The sequence below is a fragment of the Peromyscus eremicus genome, chromosome 3 (assembly GCF_949786415.1).
Source record: "Peromyscus eremicus chromosome 3, PerEre_H2_v1, whole genome shotgun sequence".
Classification (NCBI taxonomy): Eukaryota; Metazoa; Chordata; class Mammalia; order Rodentia; family Cricetidae; genus Peromyscus; species Peromyscus eremicus.
Window position 1 is genome coordinate 115286099 of NC_081418.1, and position 6580 is coordinate 115292678.

The window sequence follows — 6580 nt, forward strand, 5'->3', positions numbered from 1 at the left end:
CCTTGTTTTGGTCTCTAGATTTCTATACTAAATTTACATCTTTGGAAATTGAAAATTAATATAAATTGGAGAGCTATTTAGTAAGTCTCAATTCTTGGAGTGCATCTTCATTCTTAGGAAATAGCTCATCAGATAAATATGAAAGATAAGACAAACAGAACACAATTCAAATATACACACAAAGTGACTCAGATACAAAACTAAACAATGCTTCTGTTACACTAAAATCTTTAAATTAAGATAGGGAATTTTGAGAGAAGGGAATCTACTTTGTATCTGCTATCTCTTAATGTGAGAACATGTCAATGTCTTTTTAGAGAAAATAGTTTTGCTCTATAGTAATTGCAGTTTTTTTCTGTGTATGTGTGTGTGTGTGTGTGTGTGTGTGTGTGTGTGTGTGTGTGTGTGTAGGCCAGATGTTGCAACTGGTGTCTTTTTAAATTGTCCCTACCCTCTTCTTTGAGACAGGGTCTCTCACTAGATGCAGAACTCATTGGGTCAGCATACAGGCTAGCCAATAAACCCATAGGATTCTCCAGTCTCTGTCTCTCTTGTGCCAGGATTCTGTTTCCTCATGGACCTGATATTTTCACAGGTGCTAGTGATCCAAATTCAAGTCTTCGTGTTTATGTGGCAAGCAGTTTACCAACTGAACTGTCTCTCTAGCCCTAGGACCTTTGAATATTCCCTTTCCTGTTATTCTGCAGAGTATGCCATCTTCCTCCAATGCTTAGCAGGCAGTTCAGTAATAGACTGAATAGACTTCATAGGGAGAGTTTTGAAAACAGCATGAGAAGTGTGTCTTAGACTTTGTCAAAACATTTTCTTGTAGGGAACAGGGAAAAAACTTTGGCAAAAGCTACAGTGCATGGCAGGTTAATTCATGCATATTATATCAGGTAAATAATTTCACTGGGAGTCTTTCTGGGTAAAATTAATGTTTACACGGTGTTTAATCATAGCAGGTGTAAGCATTACCAAGGTTTGGAAGGAGAATGACTGCTATTCACTTTCTCTGTTATCCACTCCCTCTCCATCCAATACACATCTTATTTTTGCATTAATTAACCCAATCTACAATGTCGATTCAAATAATGGAAGGGATTTGTAAGTCCTTCTTCCTCTTCTCTGACTGTTTTCTATTTTTAAAATCTTTTCAGTAGAAAAGTCATATGAGGAGAGGCACAGAAGACATGGAAGGGTTATTTGCTGAAGGTAGACTTGAAGTTGAAGTCAAGGATAGTGCTGTATCTGCGATAGTGCTGTAATGATGTTCTGAACATTCAGAGCCAGCTTCTAGCATTGTGTGAGCAGGTTCTGTGCCTTTCTGCAGAAGCGGAAAGACAAGCATAGACAAACACAAAAGCAAAAATTATTATTGTTTTTTAAAAGCTTCTGGTTTTGTTATATGAAAGTCATGACTAAGAAAGTCATCTTGTTCTGATAGACAGTCCATGTTATGTGTGTGTGCAGAATGCTTTCAGAAGGTATGGGATGGAAATCAAAAAGTAAGGGGAAATGTCCGCAGTCTGCAGACAGTATGATGTGTGGACCATTGGCTCCCTTTTAATGCTGATGCATCACAGGAGCAAGGCTCCCTTTATAGTGAGCACATTCATGCCATTTATGCATCTTTATCTGTTTTCCTTCCTGAAGATTTTCCCATTATCACCTCACCCCTCTATTTTCTTTGTTCCTTTAGACCCTTGAATCCATTTGCTTTCAGCATCTGGCCCATTAGTTGCTTTATTACAGTGTCTGCACTCTGTGTGTGTGTGTGTGTGTGTGTGTGTGTGTGTGTGTGTGTGTGTGTGTGCTTGCACTCTGTTGTGTGTGAGCTTCCAAGAGTGGAGGCAAAGCCGAGGAAAACAGCCAGTGTCTGTCAGGGGAGTCTGTGAAATGATGACAACTGCATTCCTCTTTACTCTCTGCTCTGGATGACATTAATTCTCACACTTATCTATCCACCCAACTGTCCATCCATCCATCCATCCATTCACCCACTCTCCCATCTCCCCACCCCCTCATCCACCAATTTATTTGTTATGACACAATTTTTTAGCACAGGAAAGCAATATCTTTGTGCATTTGATCTATTCCTAGACTAAAGTCATGACTAAAGAATCAGGTCACAGAGGAAGTTAAAAACAAATGTAGTGGTGCTGTTGGAATGTATGCTTTAACAATGATATGTTTTGTTTTTCAGGGCAATTTCAATTCAATTAACTGTGTAATGAAAACACAGGGGAGTGTTTGAAGAATCATTTACCCTCTATCTAGGTGGCATGGTTTTGGATAGGATTATAATCAATCTAAATGTTGAAAAAAATGTCTTAAGGACATCTTCCAATCAGTGGAAAATTTTATTTTCTCCTGACTCTGTGCACAATTGTCTGTTTAGATGATTAAGCGTTCAGTGAGATACTCACGCAAGGATATAAATACTTTTATTTGCACTAAAATTTGCAAATATGTGTGCCCTGATAACAGGAGAAAAAAAGATTTAAATGACTATACCTAAGAGATTAGTTTATTTGTGTTTATTTTTTTCCTATGGAATAAAACAGACTATCAAACATCAAGTACACATGGGACTGTATATCTTGATGTGGTATGTGAAGGAAGCAATTTTCTAATGGCTCATTAGCCTCTGAGAGCCAAGCAATACAGGATGGCAATAGATTATGCCTCCATGATGAGGACAAGGTAACATCTTGTATGGATCTCTAAGCCCTCCAATCCATTGAAATCTCTCAGTAACATGTTTTAGCCTCAAACTAGACTGCCTTCCAGTTCCTAGTGATTGATTTAATAGTGGATTTGACCATGTGTATATGAGATATGGAGAGCAATGTCCATTAAATAGAATAAAAATATTCTTTTAGGAAGGAAAGAAAGTGATTTAAATCTTTAGAGTCTCATGGGATCTCATTAAAGTTCTCGCTCTTTAATACACTGTACCATCTAGCAGTCGTCAGCAACCCTGTAGTGTGCATCACTGATAGGTTAGTTTACACAGGATTAATTGTGTAATTTCGAAAGCAACCAGCATGGTGAACATTGATTTTTACATTAGCCCCATGTGTTATTTCCAAAGGGATCCTGCTTTCTACTCGAAAGTGGTGTTACATTTCACTTCTTATTAATTATAATTTCTGCCAACATGTTTTATGACCAATACAATTTATTGCAAGTCTTTCATGATTTTTTTTCTAATTGTTATGCCCTTCTGAAACTTCATTAATTTTGAGCATCGATGTGTAAAAACAAGGCAAGAGAAAATGTGGCTGACAAAAGGTTCTCTGGCCAGCCAGTTTCTTCCACACCTCTGTTGCTGCAAGCTTTTGCTGACATAAAGAAGCAAATTCAGTTGTACTCACCCTGGAACAGACTAGCTGAACCAGTGTAAGGAAGAGCTAGGAAATTTTAGACTTCTCCAACCACAAGGGCCTGAAGAAGGAGACCTATTCAGAACCAAGTCTGTTTCCTATGGACATCTCATTGCTGTCTTATCCTCACAATGCTCCAGCAAATTTGATTTTTAGATTCAACCTTAGTAAAACAAGGGGGTATTTGTAGCTTTAGAAAGATTAAAAGGTTTTATTTTTCCTGGAATTTTCTAGATTATTAGGCTAGCACTCGGCCACTCTACTTTATCCTCTCAACAGGATGGTGAAATGCCCATTGGGATTGGGATCTTAATAGTATCAAATGGTTGGAATCACAATACACATTATCATCTTGTATGATTTGGGGGAAAATGACATTAATTGTTACATTTGAGTTTGAACTAAATCTGTATATATTAAGCTGCATACAAGTATACATTCAGTACATTATACTTAGATCTTAACCTTAAAAAATCATTCACCTGCTCTTGCCCCTCATTCTCCTTCCATATCTCAGACTCTACTTCATGAGACAAAAATTCTCTCCTCCCATTACAGTCTTTTAAAAGGAAAAAAAAATCACATCTTGTTTTTGTTTGTTTGGGGTATTTTTTTGGGGGGGGGGTGTTGGATTCTTTCTCTTCTCTGTCTTCTTCATCCTTCCTGTGGATTTGTGCTTGCTATGAAAGTCCAATAAAAAAAAACCTGTGCCAAGTGGGTACTTAGCATGTATGCAGAGTGACAACTGTCCCTGCGAGAGCCCTCTTCAACTCTCTGCTGCCAGAGCTTCAAAAAGAGCTCCTTTCTACTCCATCAAAGGCCCCTTGTATAATAAATTCTGAGCAGTGAGGATGTGATGAAGAGAAAATAAGGAGTCTTTTGAGCTCTTATATGATGCCAGGATTATGTGGAGGGTCTAAGGAAGTGGTAGCACTCTGGCTTTTGTGTCGTCCGCTTTAAACAGGAATAGATGAAAGTAAAGGCTTATAATTGACACTGTCCTAGACAAAAAAGCTGTGCGTCCACAGCTTGCTCGTTGCTTTGTAACAAACTACCAGTTGATGATTTGGAGAAAAAAAAAGTCTTTTCTTAGTAAAGACTAAGAGTGTTCTGTGTAAATGGACCACCTTCATAAAATATAAAGCACTTTCCCTGAAGAAAACAGAAATTTGGTTTACAGTTTATGAATTGAAATCACAGAACTCAGATTCTGTATTTGACTACTGTAGCTTGTCAATCTTACATGTGACTTTAAAGAGTTAATTCAGCCTTCTGAATTTCTGTTTCCTCATTTTAAAATTATACTGATAAAATATACACTCCAAGTTCTTTCCTGGGCTAAACAAGCCTTTGTTAGAATGCTGTCAGTTCTGAGACGCTCTGTCATTGTGAGTATATTAAAATAAGATTCATGCAATGGCCACAGATTGCAGTTCTCTGGACATTCTGCTTTTATAGTTGAACTCTGTCTGAGTACCTTGAAGGGGTCAGTGTTCTTACTGTGTTCATTGAATTATATGCATGAGGAGATGTGCATGGTTTTGAGGACCCACTGGAGGACCCAAACTTTTCAATATGTTTGTGGTAAGAGAAGAGTTAGGAACCCCTTAACCAGATGGCCACAGCCAGGCTTTGACTCACATTAATTGCACTGCCTACCTTTATAAGTGGCAGATGCCAGGAGGGTGAATTTCGCATATTCATTTATATTTGCTAAGAGCTGTTAACTGTATTCTTATGCTGTAAAAATATTTGTCTTCTAACATAAATGATCCCCAGAACCACAGAAAAAATAGAGAGTGGAGAGCTGGGGAAATTTTCTTAGTGGTTAAGAGCACTTTCTACTCAAGCAAGATGACTTGAGTTCAGATACCTAGCACTCATCAAAAGCGGTGGGTGGCTGTATGTGTCTCCAATTCCAGAACTGTGGAAGAGCAAACAAATTAGATCTTTGTAGTTTGCTGGCCACCCAACCTAGACAAGAAATGGCAAGCTCTGAGTTTAGTGAAAGATCTTGTCTCAAGTGTGTACAGCAGAGAATAATAGAGGAGGGCACCTGGCATTCTCCTCTAGCCTTTTAGAATGGCCCTCTAAACACATGTGCACATACCACACATATACTATATACTCATAACCCACATATATATGCCACATATAAAGAAAACATATGTAAACACAAAGTGGGAGAGATTACAGACATCTGATCACTTTCCTGACCTCTATTGTAAGAAGTTAAAGCTTTCTTAGGGATTTATTTTACATGATTAAGGAGCCTTTTTTCTTTTTTTTCCTCTCTTTAACATTAACACCACTACTAAGAACATCACCTCTGCCATTTCTTTACAGGTGCACAATGTTATAGAGAGAAGAGATAGCCTAGCTCATAGGTGAAATTAGTTTCAAATTTTGCAAATTGAGTTTGAATTAAATATAGATCTAGTTCCTACTAAATGCAGACTTCAACATCTAAAGAAATTTATGCCAACTGAAATATTCACTTGGAAATAGATGTGAAGATTTTGTCATTCCAAATGAAACTCACTCTAAATGCATTGTATTCTTCAACTATACTCTCAGTGTTCACATCCAAATATAACTTTTTAATGAATATTCTTCATAGCATCCCTAATGAAGTTTAATCCTGTGCTAAAATTCTCCAGATTCCCTTACATTTCTGACTAATGTGTTGATCAGGATTAGGCAGGAGTAGAAGCAGCCAAGTAGCAGAGTGACAGCTTCTAACTGACATACATAGGCTTAGCACTGACACGTTCATCTCTTTAATAAAGAGTGTGTGTGTGCCTGGCACTGAGCACACAGAGAGGAGATGCTGGGGTTAGCACTCCTAGTCTCCATATCAGCAACTTGCTGCAAAATACTAGTTTGGTGTTTTGAGTGACAAAGCTCTATTTGCACACGATTGTTCTGTATGCTTTCCAGTGGAGATCTCATTTTATTTTTCTGTGATGCTATGAATCAAATCTAGGACTTCATGTATACTAATCAAATATCATACTAATGAGCTACAATTCTACCAATTTCTTAGGTCTTTGTACTAAAGTGTTATGATTTGGGGGGTGTCCAATGAAGTATTTTGAGAGTTATTATTGAATTTGTATATATGCTATATAATAGTTAATATTAATAAACATTTTATTATACTAAATTAGACAAATAAGTGGTACCATTTA